At 36.4% G+C, this 17,377-nt stretch overlaps 1 protein-coding gene across 10 annotated transcripts in view; it reads left to right on the top strand.

Annotated features, from left to right (window-relative positions):
• The window catches only part of DEUP1 (deuterosome assembly protein 1), a 130,524-nt gene that overhangs the window by 60,057 nt on the left and 53,090 nt on the right, over window positions 1–17,377 (top strand). The window lies entirely within an intron of this gene.

Below are 17,377 nucleotides of genomic sequence, written 5' to 3'. Positions count from 1 at the left end.
CAAATTTGTTTTTCATTTTCAGTCTTTAATTTGTTATCTAGATTTTCCAGGACTAGGGAGAGGAAAAGACAGCTAAACTTTTCTTTTCTTCCCTACCTAGAGTCCATAGATACTAAGAGTTTCCATAATTGAAGACATAATTAAATAATTTTCTGATCTTATTTATCATCCTCAGAGTCATTAGATTTTGTTTTCTTTTCATTCTAGGATCTCAGTTGTTCAAGATACAGGATTATGCCTAGTTTCATTAATTAAAAAAAACCAACTAGAAGACATTTTACTATTATGCTGTCTCCCCCACTCTCCTTAATAATAAATTTCTATCATTCCTTGATGAGTTTGCAAAGCATGAAGTTCCTGCTTCAGTTTCAGCAGGTTCAAATCAGATTAAGTTTCTCTTCTATTTCACATTCTTCAGAGTTTGGTTCATTTTAAAACTGTCTCCCCTTCCTCAAAATGTTCTTACTGGTGGAAGACAGCTAATGTGACCTGATTGTGGACTGATTCACAATTTGAATTGGTAGTTATACTTCTTTTCCCCATTTCTGAGTTGACATTTTTGTAATAAGGTCATCTCCTGAACAAATTTTCTTAAAAACACTAGTCTTAAAATTTGTCTTTAAGCTTTAAGGAATCTTTGTATCTGAGAACTTAATAAAATATCATATTCAACCTTCAAGTGAATAATAACTTCTCTGACATCTTGACAAGTGGTCATACAACCTCTGCTTGAAAGTGTCCAGTGATAGAAAATTCAAGTTCTCCCATGGTAGCCTGCCCAGGCCTTCTTAAAGCCTATGGCAGTTAATGCAGGTGGAAGTGACAGCAGAAGGAGTGTTGCAGGGGAAAAGCCCAAGTCCCATAGATTCAATGGTAGTTTAGGAAGCAGCCACAACAGGGGGAAAACTTCCCAGTTGATGGAGGTCAGCCCTGGCAGGCAAATAATAGAGCTCAAAACTCATAAAAACAAAACACTCAAAACACTTCACCCTTTCCAATTTTGACATCTTATGACAAATTGAACCTATGTTCTTTGTATACTTTTTTGGCCTACAAATTGGACCTCACTTCAAACCAGTCCTACCTTTTACCTTTTATTCCACATTTCTAGTTGTGAAAGTGCCTCAGGCCTATTTTTCCAGCTCATTGACTTGTCTACCCATATCCTCATCTTGATTGGTATGTATTCCTAACCTCTTTTTTCACACCCTACCTCTACCTGCCAACCCTCTGAGTAGGAGAGATTAGTGCGCTCTCCTGAATTCAGCCCCAGTAAGATTCAGCATAATTCTGTCACACTACCCTCAACTTTCCCATTTTCAGGAACAGGAAACTGAAAACTATGACGAGAATACTGTAAGAATTTTCAAATATACAGATCCAAAATATTACCCTGCACCTTGAACGAGGCAATCCTGTGGCATTTAGGATGATCACATTGCATGAAGATGATGTCTGATTGACATCCTATCTAGGTCTCTCCACTAGGAAATAGAACCAAGGAAAAAGAACTCAAATCTACTCCTAAGGAGGTCTTTGATTGGATGCTTGATTTTCCTGGAATCCCTGATTAACTGAAATTCTTTTATTGGAGTATGCCCAGGTAACCTTTCTGATATCCTATCTAATGTGGCAGGTCATCACTTGGGTTAATTCTTAAATGATAAATGACAATACCAGTCTAACAAACTTTCAGAGCTTTCTATAAATGCTATGAAGTTCTTCATACTATGAAGATCTTGCTTTCTGCATGAACGATCAACCAATGACCCACTGATTGTAGTGTGTCATGGCTTTTACATTGTCTTCTATATCCTAAGTACTTGCTAAAAGCTAGAGGTACAAAGAGAGGCAAAAGACCTTGAAGGAGCTTACACTCATTAGGAGAGACAACAAGCAGACAAATATTTATAAACAAGATAAATGAAAAATAGGAAAGAAGCACTAGAATTAGTGGGAAAGGCTTCCTGTAGAGGGAAGTTGAGATTTGAAGAGAAGCAAGAGAAGCCAGTAGGAAAAGATGAGAAGAGAGAGTATTCCCAGCATGAAGGACACCCAGAAAAAATATCCAGAGTAAAGATACATAGTGTCTTGTTTGTGGAACAGCAAAAAGACCAGTGCCTTTGGATCAAAAAATATATGGGGAGATATAAGATGAAAGAAAAACTAATACGGTAATGGGGAGAGTTGGTTATAAACATAAAACAGAGTATTTTGTATTTGATCCTAGTGGTGATAGGGAGCCACTGGAGTTTATTGGGGGCAGCTAGGTGGCACAGTGGGCAGACTACCAGATCTAGACTCATCTCACCCTCAGACACTTAATGGTTGTGTGACCCCGGGCAAGTCACTTCACTCTGTTTGCCTCAGTTTCTTTCCCTGCAAAAATGAGCTAGACAAGGAAATGGCAAACTGCTCTACTATCTTTGTCAAAAACACCCCAAATAAGGTCAGAAAGAGTCAGACACAATTGAAAAACACGATAGTAGCAACAACAGGGTTTATTGAGTATGGGTGTGACAGAGTGGTTTTAAACTTTGCATGGAGGATGGACTGGAATTGGGAGAAACGTGGGCGGACTCTCCAGAAGACTATCATCTAGACATGAGGTGATGAGGACCTGCATCATGATAGTGGCATATCAAAGTGGGACAGGGGGCATATTTGTGAGATATCGCCAAGAGTGAAATTGTCAGCCCTTGGCAACCGATTGGAGTATGGGGAGGGAGCTGGTAAAATTGAGAGGAGTCAAGAATGATACTTCAGTCTTGAGCTTGGGGAACTGGGAGAGTAATGGTGACCTTGACAATAATAAAAAAAAATTTGAAAGGGAAGATGATAAACAGAAAAGGATAATGTTTGTTTTTTTTTCCATCAAGATTCTTATAGTAAGACAAGGAAGGAACTTTAATGACTTGCTTTGTAGCAAAAGCATGTGTTGAGTCAGAAGTATGACCCAAGAAGAGAGTTCTGACACCCCTCCTAACCCAAACCACCTAATTTGATTTCCTAAGGATTATACCCCCAGAGCCAAGCCCTTAGTTTGTCACGGTTTCAAGTGTCTGGAAGATGACTTTCTAGATAGAGGATAAGGAAGATTTCATAAGCAACATGATCCCACTATCTAGCCACCTAGCCAGGGAGGGGGGAGATATATTAGGCAATATCATTGTGGAGGGTTTCAATTGTCATTTTATCAGCCATCACAAATAAACTCAAGTTTAGGTAGCCAGATTTTCTGTTTGGATAATGGAGAGTTCCTGAGCCATGGGAACCTCAGAGAAATAAGATTATTACTTATATGGCTTCCAGAGATGAAGGAACAGCAAAAGACTTAAAGCATGATATAGAGTTATTCAAGATGAAGTGGGTTCAATAGGAAGAGAGATTCTGAATCTAGTCAAATGAAGTTTATTTCTGCAATTTCTGGAATTAGATCATTTGGGGGATGAAGGATAGAGGGGGAGAGAGATTTAGTGAAATGTTAAGAGTGCTGCTTACCTTGCAACCCCAAATGAATTTCCCTTCCGGAGAAGTCCTAATCCTAAAATGGTGCTGAGTATGGAGGACTTTAGGATTCTAGAAAAGTGAGACCTACCAGAGAAGAAGGAAAGTTGCATTTGATTGTTATGTGTTGTTGGGATAGCTTTATGTGTTTTCTACATGTATTTATGAAGTCCTATGAAAATTTTGCATTTTCTCTCTGGGGGGGTAAAATAAAGACTATCCTATAACTAACAAATACACTAGCTACACTGAGTGTTCTTTTAGGATCTAGAGAACTTTATACCATGCCAGTTATATTTAGAGATTTCCCCTTGTAAAGTCTGGGTAGAGAGACATAATGAGCCAATTGAAGATAATATAGAAAGATGACAGAAAGATCATATAGGGTTAATGAGGGGAAGACATAAGGTCAACAAAGATTGCTCTGGAATATAGTGTCACTAGTTGGAGGTCAAGAAGCAAGGATGATGACATCGTGAAAATGTTGAGATCAGTTAATCAAGTTTCATAATATAATAAAAAGAGTCAAAGGACCTGAGCTCCAAGCCCAGGTCTGCTTCTTACTGTCTTTGTGATCTTAGTCACATCACTTTAATCCCTTTAGGTCATTATTTCTTTCCATAAAATGAAGGTTTTGATCCTATACACACATATACATACATACACATACACACATATGTATGTAATATTTCCACTATTCCTTCCATTTTGAATTCTGTGGTTCTTTGATTACACTTAATCTGTAAAAGAAAAGGCAAGTTTCAAATGCTTTTCAACCTTTTACCCTTTAACACTATATATATATATATATATATATATATATATATATATATATATATATATATATATATATATATATATATATACATATATGTATATATGTATATATAGATATATAGATATATAGATATGGATAGATAGATAGATATGTATCTATATATATATATATATATTTATATGTGTGTGTGTATGTGTTCATTATATTTCTCAAGACTTTAATTCAAACTTTTCTCTTCATTTTGACAGATTTCCTTTACCATTATATAGCAAGCTAGATCATTTACAAATGGAAAGGTTTCTGCACAAGTGAATAAATGCTATGGAAGTTATTAGTGAATCTAATAGTAACAGAAATGAGAGTCAGGAAATCTCAGTCTAAAAAGGGCCCATGTAGAGGTGAATTCTTACGAGCTTTTTTTTTTTTTTTTTGGTAAGGAAAAGGACATGACAATGAGAAGAAAGGAAAGGGTACTTCATCTGGAGAAGATAATATGTTCAATGAATAGGGAAAAAAAATAATCCAGTTGTATATGGTCAATAAAAATTTTAACTTGACTAGAATGGAAATAATCAAGGTTGAAAAGATAAAAAAAAAGTTTTCTAATGGCATGCTAACCCGTATTAAATGGGTACTTTAAAAGGTGCAAAAGTTAAAATTTTTATCTGAAGAAAATTACTTGCTTGTCAATAGGAAGAAGAAACTTAAATGGTTACTTTTCGTTAAAAAAAAAAAAAAAGATAAGTAATAGTATGAGCAATGATATCCAACTAAGGGAAAGATTTCCTAGAAGATAACACTTTGTTTATATAATTTCTGTGACAGGTTGAATTTATTTTATTTATATGTAAACTAGTATGTTTTACTTTATTCTTTACAATACAACTGTTATTTTTAGTGTTATTTGTTATTCTTTACAATACAACAAATTATTGAGTGTCATTTTCTCTTCAAAGTATATTATACTTGCATTCTGGATCTTTATGGAAATAGATTTAGAGCTAGAAGGGTCCTTGGAAGCTATTGAGCTCAACCAAATCCTTCATTGTAAAGCTGTATACGTAGTATATACATAACAAAGCCTCTCTTTGAGCTCATATGTTCTGATTCTAAATGAAGTACTTTTTATGCTGCATCATACTTTTGCTTTGGGATGGAGTAGAAGGTGAGGGGAAATGGAGCTAATGCTCTGCTATAATTCTTAGGCCTTCAGTACAATTAAGATGTAGGATCAGCCTCTCCTCCTCTTAACCCTGACCTCCTGGATCAGTTAGTTGCTGCATAAACTGATCCAGTAAACTGACATTAACTGCAAAAGGGCTATAGCTTTATTTGGATTTGGCATTGAAATGAATAGAAAATGGGTTTTTGGTTTGGATTAATATATAGGATCATGCCATTCAGACTTGGACACCCCTAAATTTTTGTCTCTTCAGGAACTCAGTTATTCAGAATCTTTTGGATGGAGAGAGAAGAAAGGAATAAGGAAGTAGGAATGGTGGAAATGTGTTCTTACATGCTTTGATCAAAACCATTCTCCAGCATCTGAACCTGAACTTCCTGTTTACATAAACTTGAGCATAAGGAACTAAAGAGTTCCTAGAGAATATAGGTGATCATGATTGAGAATAGAGTTGGTATGAATAGAATTGTGAAAGACAAAGAAAGCATATGAGTAGAGGTAAAGTACAGGGTACAAAAAAAATCTGTAATAATTTTTAGAAATTATGGGCTTCTACTGTCATTTTATGCCTTACAATATGCCTTACAAATCTTTGGCACTTGATTTTTTTAGTTGTTGAACTTTTGCCATGGAAAAGACTTTTAAGGAATTAAAAGATAGTTCACCCCCAAAAATTCAATCCCAGGCCCATAAATTGGGCTTTGTTGTTGAAAATTCCAAAATAGGAGTTATCCTCTTCCAAGCTGGCCCCTCTGTCAGTTACCTGCAGCCAAAGAACCCAGTATTGTATGTTGTGGAGGGAAATGAAGCTAGACATGAAGACAGTTTGGTCTTGTGACCTGGAAAGGACCAAACACTTCATAATTGTGTACACCCATGAGGACCTTCAATGTACTAGAAAATTCAATTAGCCATAGATCAAATAGACACTTCTTCAACGGGTTTAATTTCACTATACTATACATTCATGCCACCAAAACTAGTAACCAAATGCCTTGTTATGGAAGCCAGAATACCTACCCTTACCTCCCACAAGCCTCCTTTGCAAACAATATCACATATAGATAATTTTTTAGTAATTAAACTGATCTGACAGAAATAGGCAGGGGATGCCCATTCTCAGGCCCAGCTTACCACTAAATAAGAGAAGTCATTCTCTTCCTTGGTGGTGATGGGATCAACATTCAGTGGACTGATTTGCCTTTGATCCTCTTGAAGAGGCTTAATAAGCAGTTCTGAGGTTACCATGACAGTGAGGATATGAAGCACACAGGGTTATTCATGACCCTTCACATTATCACATGGTAATTCTCAGGGTTCTATCTCAGATATGTGAGCTGGTTCATTCCTGTTTAGTGAGGAAACTGTCCAGGCTATTACAACTACTCCTAATCTCTCATGTTCCTGAGCAACAGCAATGATGGAATTTTTCACTTAAGGGCTGTCCCTTTCAGTTTACAATTCATTTTGGTGGTAGTGGAAACCCTCATGAAAATGGTTCACTTAATCTAGCTCCCCCAAAGTATAATGTTCTGTTGTCTCTAGAAATTGTGGATCGTTCTGTGGGAGGAGGTTTCTTTTCTGTATAATCTTTTCCTCTGTGAGCAGGTTTCTTGGGAGGCTTCTGGAGCCTTCCCCTCCAAAAGTGTGTGATTGCTGGACTTGCGAATCCACGGGATATCTTCTCTTTGACTCAATCCAGACTGCCATCTAAACTCAATGTCCCTGTCTAGACTGCTCTTCAGACTCAATGTTGCCTTCTTTTATCCTCACAGAGAATGGGCTTGTGAGAACTCTTACAGCCAATGAACTTGCTCCTTTTAAAGTTGTAAACTCCTTTAAATGTGTAAACTCCTTTTCAGAAATCTAAAGGTGTAAACTCCTTTTAAAGATTTGAACTAAAGGTATGAATTCTGAGCTACAGAATTGTTTAGACAACCTGAGTTAGTACCTTGTAATCCTAACATCTCCCCCTTTTGATTTAGAACTTAGGGTGGTCATGGCCTTGAAACATAAATCCATCAATATGGGAGGTATTACACATAATTACATAAATTATATAAACACATAGTAACATAACACATGCTAGAAGTGATGTAACAAATAACATGATCAAATAATCATAAATTGAGAATTTATACATGTCCATAAGTCCATTGTCCATTAGTTCATGTACCAAAAATCCAATAATTCCTGCAAGATTTGAAGTCCTCCAATAGTCTCATCTTGTGTTAGGAAATCCAATAATTCCTGCTGGTTTTAAAGTTCTTTAACAGTCTTCTTATTAGCCATGCTCTTTCAGTGTCAGATGTTTCCTAGATTTTCTCCTTTGTTTTGAGGTCTTTCTCTTTTTCTGTTTCTGTCTCTGATGGACAAGGCAAATACGACTCATTGGCACCCATCTTCCTTCTCCATCTGAAGAAATACAAGAAAAGCCTCTCCCCAAGCAGTTAACCTAACTGGTCCCTTCCATTCACCACTTTCTGGGTCTCTCCACATCACCTGGCGATTATCTAAGGATAGTGGAGCTGCTCACACTGGACACTGCCCTTCTGGTGAGTTATAAAACCTGCCTGTTGGAGCCAGTGCATCTTTGTCAAAAATTAAAAAATTAATGGTATTGAGAACTAAATTTAGAAGTTCTCTAGGGTTACCTGTGGTTCCCCCTTTCTTTTGTTTTTGGAGGAGTGTCTTAATGTCTCTGTTTCTTCTCTCTACTATTGCCTGACCTTGCGGATTAAAAGGTATGCCAGTGGTGTGTAAAATCTTATATTGTGCACAAAAGTGCACAAAATGTTTAGAAGTATATGCAGGTCCATTATCTGTTTTTATTTCTTGTGGCACACCCATAATTGCAAATGTTTGGATAAGGAATTCAGTGACCACTCGGGCTGTCTCTTTTGCTGTTGGCACTGCAAAAGTGAATCCTAAAAAGGTATCTAATACCACATGGATAAAAGACAGACGACCAAAAGATTTATAATGGGTCACATCCATTTGCCAGATTTCTTTGGGTCTCAAACCACAAGGATTCTTCCCTGGAGGAAGTGTAGGAGTTTGGAAAGGAAGGCAAGCTGTACAGCTTTTTACTATGCTCCTAGTTTAGACCGTCATGAGGTTAGTTTTACCCTACTGATGAGGGGTTGTTGCCATAGTACATGCAGTTTTATTCAGTCAAGTGAATGATTAGAGGTCTTGGGGCCGAAACGATCTCAACCTATTCTCAAACTTTCAATGAGTAAGAAGCCCGGCTCGCTGGCTTGGAGCCAGGTGTGGAATGCAAGTGCCTAGTGGGCCACTTTTGGTAAGCAGAACTGGCGCTGCGGGATGAATCGAACGCTCTCTTGTGATTCCAAATTGTAAACGTAAAGCTCGAGCAGCCTGATGATATTTAGAATGAAATTCTTGTGCTTCCTGAAATAAAGGACTGCTGGCTAACATGGTTAGAAGGCTCTCTGCCTTTGAATTTCCAGCAAAAATAGGACCTGGAAGTCCACTATGTGAGTGGGCATGCAAGATATAAATCTTGCCTGGATGCTTTCTCATTTGCTCTTGAAGTTCCTTAAAGAGCTGATAAATATTAGAGGCTGCAAATTTTATTTGGGCTGTGGCAATTCTTTGTACTACACCTACTGAATAGGCTGAATCAGTAATTTACATCTCCTGGGTAATAAGAGCTAGCATGATAGCAAATAATTCATTCTGCTGAATGGACTGAAAAGGAGTTCTGACCACTCTTTTTATGGTTAAATCATGAGAGTATACAGCACAAATATTTTCTTTGGAGGCATCTGTAAAGATTGTTGGTCCTTTACGAGGAATCTTAGAAACCTTTTCTTCAAAAATCCATTGCCAATTATGTAGTAGCCAGGTTATCTTTAATGGAGACCCATGTGCAAAATTTGGAGCTGTGGCCAATAAAATTTGCCATTCTGGAATGGTCTCACAGCATACATTAATTTGTGTGTTAGTAAAGAATGTGTACATTTTTTCAGGTCTTATCCCAGATAATTGTACTACTCTCTTAATAGCCTTTAATAAATTTCTAGCCACAATCACTGGGTAAGGAGTAAGGCTTTCTTTGTTCTGGTTGTGCTGGGAGGTTCACCCACTCAATCACACTGTCTCCCTGATGAAGGATTGCTGCTTAAAAACTGATATTTCCAAGGGTCTTGAGTGATTCTTTCAACCACATTGGATAAAGCCAGTTCAACTTGTCTCAAAGCCTCTTGAGCTTCTTTTGTAAGCTGGAATGGTAAATTTAAAGCACTGTCTCCCCTTAAAATGTCATATAATGGTTGCAGTTGACAAGTAGTCAGGCCTAACACGGGACGCATCCATTGGATATCTCCTATCAATTTCTGGAAGTCATTTAAGGTGTTTAGCTTCTCTGTTCTTAAAGAAAGCTTTTGCACTGTGAGTGTTTTAGGATATACTTCATATCCTAAATATTGAAAAGGAGCATGTATTTGAATTTTTCTGTAGCTATATGCAGTTTGTAGTACTTTAGTGTTTCCATGGTCTTTTGTAGACATGCTTCTAACATTTGTTCCTCAGGTGCACATCCCAAAATATCATCCATGTAATGTAACAATATTACTTTTGGAAAGGCTTTTCTTACTGGAGCAAGAGCAGCAGCAACATACATTTGGCACATAGTAGGGCTGTTTTTCATTCCCTGTGGCAAAACTGTCCATATCTTTTATTAGGCTCAGCCAAATTAACACTGGGCACTGAAAAAGCAAATCTTTTCATATCCTCCTTATCTAGAGGGATAGAATAGAAACAATCCTTAATGTCTATAACCCACAGAGGCCATTCTCTTGGCAACTGAGTAGAAGATGGAAGTTCAAGCTGAAGAGTTCCTATAGTTTCCATCTATTCATTTTCTCTGCTTAGATCAGTTAACATCCTCCATTTTCCAGATTTCTTTTTCACCACAAATACTGGGGAATTGCAAGGACTTAGAGAAGGTTATAAGTGTCCTAGGTCAAGTTATTCGTTCACTATGTCTAATAGGCCTAAATTTTATCGCTAGTTAAGGACCACTATTCTAGCCACACTGGTGAATCAGTCTTCCACTGAATAGGAACCGGTGAAAGTGCAGGTAGGCCTTCAACAGCAACCCTGCCTAAAAAGCTGAAGTACTTCTTTGTAATCCTATCTGCTGTAAAATGTCTCTTCCCCATAGATTGATGGGGATTTTTTTCAACCACAAAAGGAGTAAAAACTCCTCTTTCATTTTCAAATGTCCATCTCAAAGGCCTAGCACTAACTTCTGCTGCTATTGATCCTCCTGTAGACATGTAGGTGTCTGCTTTAATCTTTGGCCAGTGACTGGGCCAATTGGCACCTCTAATAACTGTACAATCTGCGCCCGTGTCTACCAATCCTTCAAATGGTATTCCATTTATATAAATAGTAAGCATAGGTTGGTCAGCTGTCACAGCTGCTGTCCAATATATTCCTGGATTTTGTTCATTGGAATCAGAATCTGGGCGACTGTCACCAGATTGCTTATTAGGGGTATGTAACAATAAGTCTGATGCTGCTACTTCTCCTGTTTGATAAATCACATGTTGTCTACCTGTGTTAGTGACTAGGATATTAGCTACACATTCTCTAGTTTCCCACATCAGTGTATGGATGAACCTGAATTAGTACCTTGTAATCCTAACACCAAAGTACTAAAGGAGTCTGGCTTTCTCTCATGGAAACTTTCCATCTGCTCAGTTTTCTCTCTCACCTCAGGTTATCCTGTGACCCCCAATTTGTTTTGTAGTTCTGGTCCTCTTTTCCCTGATATCCAAGTTAAGTTTTCTCTCTTCATTACCTATTCCTACACTCCATCTGCCATTTACTCCAAACCAGTAGCCAGTTGAAAGGACACTAGAGCCTCTTTGTCATTAGAAATGCAAAGTATTTAAGATTTTTTTTTCATTTTTTGCTCATTTGCACACACACATACTATGATGCCAACAGTAGATAACTGCATGAAAGAACTGGAGGCAAACAAGTACAGGATGATTTACAAGATCTAGGGCCAACATGGTTCAATGGAAAGAGTCTTGGATTCTGAACAGAAAGAGCTGGGCTCAAGTCCCAGTTGTACAGTTTACCATCTGTGTAACCTTGGACAAATAGTATAACCTTTCTGGGCCCCTCATCTATAAATGGAAGGTGCTGGATTTGAGGCCTTTGAGGCTCCTTTATGTACTGGATCAGTGCTATAAAACTAAAATACAAAGAGATCCCTGCTGGGTACATATTGCTTTATAAAACTTATCAGCACTGTGCTTTATTATGTTTTTATTTATGATGTTAAATATTTCCTAATTGCATTTTAATCTGGTTGCTGGCTATACTTGCAAGTCCTGCCTTTGATAAATCTCTTTCAAGGAAGAGAAATGAATGGACCCTAGAGTGAGGAAGCATCATCTCTTAAGTTCCAATCTGGCCTCAGACACTCACTAATTGTGTGACCCTGGGCAAGTCATTTAACCCTGTTTGCCTCAGTTTTCTCATATGTTAAGAAAAATGAGCTAGAGAAGGAAATGGCAAACCAATCCAGTATCTTTGCCAAGATCACCCCAATGGGGTCACAGTGGATTGGCACTTTTATGTTCAAGGCACTATGCTGAATGTTTTTACAGATATTATTTCATTTGATCCTCACAACCACCCTAGAAAGTACGTGCGGTTACTACAATTGGGGAAAGTAAGGCAAATAAAACAAAGGCTAAGTGAATAGGGTTACACAGTATTGGAGGCTGGATTTGAATTCAGGTTTTCCTGATTACAGGCCCAGTGCTCTATCCACTGAACTGCCTATATATGCCTATAAATTTAGAATCTTATGATCTCTAAAGTTTCTTCAAATTCTGAATCTATAATCTTATGTCCTGCACATCCAAAAATCTAAAATAATCAATCTGATCACAAAATCTCATGGAAAACTTTGCAAGTAAAAGATCAGATTTGACTGAGTTAGGATATTTCTGCAATGACTTTGCAAGTAGTTTGAGCAGAGAAATAAATTTTCATTCAAAAGGTCATTGGGTTTAGAATTGGAGAATTAAAGAACCTTTAGTCAAATGTTTTAATTTACATATGAGGCAAAATGAAATTGGAGAATACCAGTAATACATAATTCATAGGATTGTGGCAAGGTCCAAATGTAATTTTCTATGTAAAGCAAACTACATATATGTGTGTGTGTGTACATATATATGTATATATATACACATACACATATATATATATGCTATAATATTATAGACAAATCTTAACAAACTATATATTATGATATAATGTCAATTATGAAACCCTATAAGGGTAGCTAAGTGGTAAGTAGATAGAGAATCAATGCTATCATCAGGAAGACTCATCTTCATAAGTTCAGCCTCTGATACCAGCTGTGTGACCCTGAGCGAGTCATTCAGCCTAATTTGCCTCAATTGCCTCATCTTTAAAATGTGCTGGATAAGGAAATGACAAACAATTTTAGTGTATCTACCTAGAAAATCCAAAATGGGATCATGAAGGATTCAGACAATACTAAACAATAGCAATATAGCCCTTTATCAGAAAGGAGGCTGAATAAACCAGATTTCCAGAAGATAGGACTGAAAAATGATTGGAATTAGAATTACTCTTTTTTTCTGCCACAATTCAGACACATATTGAGTTTGCAGTCTAGTAAAAGCCACAGATCTTTTTTTATTTTAAAAATACTTTATTTTTCTAAATATAAGTTTTCAACATTAATTTTTGTAAGACTTTGTATCCCAAATTTTTCTGCCTCCCTTACTTACCTTCTCTCTACCCAAGACTACATAATCTGATAATAGATTAAATCTGTGCAATTCTTTTAAACATATTTTCATATTTGTCATGACGTACAAGAAAAAAAATCAGACCAAAAGGGAAAAAATAAGAAAAAACAAATAGAAAAGGCAAATACTAATTTCCATAGTTCTCTCTTCATGCAGATGGCATTTTTCATCCCCAAACTACCAAAATTGTCTTGAATCACTGCATTATTAAAAGCCAAATTTGTCATAGTTGATCATCATACAATCTTGTTGCTACTGTGATCAATGTTCTCCTGATTAAAGCCACATATCTTTTTTAGAAAAACTCTTGTTTAGTCATTTTTACCCTTGAGATATTTATTTTTTAGAACCCAAATATGGAACTCTACATTTATCCCTTTTAAAACTCACTTTATTAGATTTGCTCTTATGTTCTTTACTGATTTTATCATACAAAGTGTTGGAGATACTTCTCCATTGTGTTAGTCCCCAATTTGGTGAGTGTGATACTTGTTAGCTTTAAGACATAGATATGAATATTAAACAGTGCAGGGGAACCCTAAGCACACTCTTCTAGAGACTTCCTTCCAACTTGATATTTATTAAACCACTCTTTTGAGTCTACCTCTGCAACTATTTGAATCTACCTAATTATATTATCATCTAAATTATATCTCATTTTCTTATTTGTGACAACCAAACTTGAAATTGCATGAGATAATTTATAATATTCTTTTTTTAAGCCTGGGTAAATAATTCTGAGGTCATTATCAGCCTAATAACTATTAAGAAAAAGAGGAGATGACAGAGACAGAGAATGGAAGGAAGAAAGAGAGGGGGAGATGTTATCACTAGAGCTAATACAAATTAAAACTATCCTTTTTCATAATATGTTCTTTAAATTTGAAAGGAATTGAAATCCAGGTCAGTAACTGTTAATTTTCAAAATGATCTTTTCTTCCTTTTTTGAATAGTGAGACTTTTGCCCTTCTCTAATTCTGAGATACTGCTTCTATCCTTCATAATCTTTCCCATGACACTGACCATGGTTCTGAAGCCATGCTAGTCACTTTTTCCAGCACTAGCAAGTTGTTCACCAGGACCTAGTGACTTGAGTTCATCTAGGGAAGCTAATTATAACCCTACTTAACTTGATATGAAGTTCCTATGATATGTTTTTTTATTGTCTTCCTTAGATTGAGAGGCAACATAATATCTTAGTGGATAGAGAAAAAAAGACTCCAATTTCTATTTCTGACATATCCTGTTAGACTATGGGCAAGTTTCCAGTGGTCTAAAAAAAGATGAGGCTATGGTCTGCCTTCCAAGGGGCTGGGCTAATCATGAGGCTCTTCGATAAAAACATACTTACTATAATCTTTTCATAATCCTCTCTTCCTCCACCTCCTCTTTCCATGGTTTAATTTCCTTCCTTCCCTCATTCTTTACTAGGTATTGGCTTCCTAAAGGCAATTATGGAGGGGAAAAGAGGTATAATCAGATAATGATCTGAACCCTCATAGCAGCAGTGCCCCACAAAGTACAATTGAAAAAATCCCACCACTCCTTTCCCCCAGATCACCTTGGAGCTTTGCCAAGTACATCTTGGAGAATAAATGGGCTCTGGCTCCCAAGCAATGATTTTGTAAGAGTCGTACCTCACTTATTTTGATTTGGGGTAGGACAGAATAAATTATTCAGGATAATTAAGCATGAATGGATTGCAATATATGTCACTAACTTTATTACATTCTCTTTCCCCCAAAACTCATCCATCTCCCAAACAAAGTCACCATCATCCTCCCACTCACCCAAGTTGGTATCTTTGGCATAATCTCAATATCAAGTTCTATTCACATTCTCACCCCACATACCTAGGCATTTGCCCAATCTTCTTGTTTCTTCCTTTACAACATCTTACATCCATATTATCTTCACCATTTTTAGGGCCATAATCCAACTTTAGGCCCTCATCACTTCTCAAGTGGTACTTTAATAGTTTCCTGATTGTTTTCCCTGTTTTCTTTCCTCCAGTCTGTACAGAGGTTTTTCAAATCTAAACTTATTTAACTTATCCTTGCTTCTATTTTTCATACATTTTTTGGTTGGTCAGTGAGTTTATTGTGAAAGTCTACATTTGCTCTTTTTTAGATATCTCTCCTCCTCTTTCCCCTTGCAATTTTTTTTTATTCAAGGAAGTAAATTTGACCTGACATACATCACTGAACCTCGGTAGAATGAAATGAATGACTCAAATATAGCTCTGGAAGAATAGAAAAGGATAGGTAAAAGAGGAGAGGAATATAGTAGCATTTTAAATTTAGAAGATATAAAGAAACTCAAGAAACAAAGCAAGGAAGCACGATGGAGAACAAGTAGGTGAAAATCACGGGAAACAAAACAGAAGTGATTCGGTTAAAATATATACAAAACATTTGGATAGAAATAGAAAATAGATAAGTTTAGGAACTAAACCCATGCAGCAAATACTTACTAAATGCTTACACTGGATGATGGGGCTTAAAAAAAAAAGTCAGTCCCTATACTCAAGTACTTTTCATTCTATTGGATAACACACCAGTTCACAAGTTCTAGTGAATGAAGCTACCATGTGCACAAAAACTTCATCTAGATTTTTAATATTTCTTGGGTGTGGCTTTCAATTTGCCTCTCTATCAATGAGTCAATCTTTCATTCCTCACTTTAACTATATTACTAGTCATATTAATAAAACATAGTCACATCTTCATTGCTATGTCACTGTTTAATTCATCCCCAGGCCTTTTTCACATGGTCTATTATTTATCCCTAATTGTCTCTATTGTCTGTATTTCTTTTCATCCAAATATAAAACTTTACAAGTATTCCTATTAAGGTGTTGATAACTAGGTATAGTTCACAATGTCGAACCTTTTTAGAGCTTTTGGATCCTAATTTTATTATCCAGTAAATTGGCTATCCTTCCGAACTTCATGTCATTCACAGATTAAGAAACATTTGAGGACATCTATGTTTTCAATTTAATCCATTAATAAACATGTTGAACACTAGAGACAAAGGACAAGTCCTGGGAATACTCCGCTATAATCTACTCTCATGTTGATGGTATCATTATCATTATTACCAATATTAATATATCCATTTAATTTGAAGATTCTTTATATATATATATATATATATATATATTTATGTCTATATCTATATCTATAAACTCATTTGAATCCCCAAATGACCCTTAGTACTTTCTTAGATATTTCTTCTACTCTGATTGAACTTTCCTCCTTTCTCAATCTTGACTAGATACACTTAAGTCAGGTTAAGCTGCATACTGTTCTATGTTCTTAATTCCTTCTCTCTCATTCTATAACCTCCTTATTCCTTGCCAAACTTTAGCCTTAAATTCCTCCTAGCATCTGCTTCCTATAATTCTATATATGCTGTCGAATGGATCCAAAAGTCACATAACACTGCTTAATGGATACATTACAAATTCATGTTGTCCAACTTCAACTGAGCTTTCACTGAAGCAAGGCAATGCATTTAGTCTTCCCTAATTGCTTCTCTAACTCCCCACAGAAGCTATTCCAAATCTTCCCCTTCCCCTTTCCTCCTTCAACTTTTCCCTATATACTCTAGTGCTTTTCTTTCTGGCTTAGAACATCCCCACAGCTTGCTCAACTTCAAAAAATTTTAACTACACCCTACATCTCCTTTCAAATCCACACAACCATATTACCATATTACCATCTACCCCAAACATTCCCTATCTTATCTAAAAGATTATTGTAAAAGACTTTACTAAGTGCCTTGCTATAACCTAGGTATATATTATATCTATGGCATTTTCCTCATCTACCAGTCTATTAACCCTGAAAGAAAAGGGAAATGAGGTAAATCTGGCATGGCCTGTTTTTGATGAACCATAATGACTCTTAGTAACAACTTTTCCTTCTACATATTCAACTTCAGTTAAATTTGATTCACCAAACATATATTAAGGCCTTTTCCATAGGAGGCTATTAGGTGATGGGCAAATGTTCTAGCATAGTATTTTTATTATTAAAGCTTTTTATTTTTAAAACATATGCACAGATA

The sequence above is a fragment of the Sminthopsis crassicaudata genome, chromosome 3 (genome assembly GCF_048593235.1).
Source record: "Sminthopsis crassicaudata isolate SCR6 chromosome 3, ASM4859323v1, whole genome shotgun sequence".
NCBI classification, from domain to species: Eukaryota; Metazoa; Chordata; class Mammalia; order Dasyuromorphia; family Dasyuridae; genus Sminthopsis; species Sminthopsis crassicaudata.
The sequence above is the reverse complement of the archived record's forward strand: the minus strand, read 5'-3'. Positions and strand labels throughout refer to the sequence as shown.